The sequence below is a fragment of the Cicer arietinum genome, chromosome 2 (assembly GCF_000331145.2).
Source record: "Cicer arietinum cultivar CDC Frontier isolate Library 1 chromosome 2, Cicar.CDCFrontier_v2.0, whole genome shotgun sequence".
Taxonomy (NCBI): domain Eukaryota; kingdom Viridiplantae; phylum Streptophyta; class Magnoliopsida; order Fabales; family Fabaceae; genus Cicer; species Cicer arietinum.
Window position 1 is genome coordinate 38593142 of NC_021161.2, and position 1464 is coordinate 38594605.

The following is a 1464-nucleotide window of genomic DNA, read 5'->3' on the forward strand; positions in this document are numbered from 1 at the left end:
ATCCTCCCCCCCCCCCCCCCCCCCCCCCCCCCTTCGTTATAATTGATATTTCTACTTCAATTTTCTTTAATGCTTCAATTTTAGTTTTGATCATATAAAAGAGTATGTCTTAAGAAATGCCGATTCTCTGAATAAATCTCTGTATCCTAAGTGATTAGTCTCAAACGATGATATATTGAAGTAAAATTAAAAGTGTGAACTAAAAAAAAAATCACCAATCTAGTTATTTTTTAGTTCATTAGGAGGACTAATGCCAATTATAGGTGGATATTTTTTAATTGATAATCTATTTTAGAATAAATCACTAATTGCAAAATGAAAAATTTATTTGCAGGTTGCTGGAAATGATTTTGATTATAATTGGATTGTACTCCTTTTTGTGGGGTAAAACAAATGACGGGTCTAGGTTAGTTGAAACCAATTATTCTTCTGCAGCTCAATCAGCAGCTGTTGTGGTACCAAATAATTTAGTTTTAGATAAATCAAATAATTTAAAGATGAACTATGATCTGTTTGGAACTCAAATTTATTTAGAAAGATAGAAATGTCACAGTGGTTGACAATCAGTGGAAGAAATGGTCTTCGACAGAGATGCTTCAGTCAAAATTCTTGCGGAAGAGAACATGCAAATTATCTGCAAACGCTCTAACACTCAAGTTAGTGTAATGTTTGAAGTAAGTGAGAGGTAAGAATGAAACATACCTTGTTAGGTGATAGAGTGAAACTTATATAACCATAATGGAGTAAAATTGGACTTGAGGCGACGTTTAAACCAACTTCTGATGTGAATATCTGCCACATATAATTACTCTAAAAGCAACAACTGAAGTAAAAATATCGATTTACAAGAAAGAGGGGTTTGAATTGTAAATGTGCCTTTTAAAAATTCCTGTTAAATCTTAAGAAAATAACTCAAGAATGATCTTGGTTATGAAAACAGAAAACGGAGAACGTTCTTGGTTTATGTTATAAAACAGAGAACGTTCTTGGATTAGCAGAAAATCAGTTTCTATTTTATCTTAATTGATCAATGCAGTATAATAAAGAAAGAGATAGGAAAGAGAATACCACACAAAGATTTATCCTGGTTCACCCAACGTGGGTTACGTCCAGTCCTCACACTGTGAGATTTTCCACTAAGTGTTTAAAACGAAGAGCCTTCTTAATCTTACAACACCTAGAATAGATCAACCTTGATCTATTTCCACCTTAATTACTTTCCACCCAGAAAGCAATTACAACACCTATCTAACCTTGATAGGAAGCAATCTTAAACAAACTATAAAGAAACTCTTATAGTTTGAGTTTTTACAAATGATTGAATTTGACAGAATCTGATATTGCTCAACTCTTGTTTGAGAATAGATTCTTTACAGAGTATCTAATGACAATTTCGCAGCTGATATGTGAATGTGCAGCAGTGGCTGTATCGCGAATTGCAGAAAGTGATGTTGCCTCTGTTTT

At 33.2% G+C, this 1464-nt stretch overlaps 1 protein-coding gene across 6 annotated transcripts in view; it reads left to right on the top strand.

The window, feature by feature from the left end:
* The window catches only part of LOC105851415 (uncharacterized), a 33858-nt gene that overhangs the window by 13821 nt on the left and 18573 nt on the right, over positions 1-1464 (top strand). For 5 of the 6 annotated variants that reach the window (XR_012161910.1, XR_012161908.1, XR_012161909.1 and 2 more), the window contains one exon: positions 335-406. The exons of the other annotated variant lie outside the window; for it this stretch is intronic. The gene's annotated coding sequence lies outside the window, so the exon portion shown is untranslated. The remainder of the gene's footprint in view (positions 1-334; positions 407-1464) is intronic. 6 annotated transcript variants of the gene reach the window in all.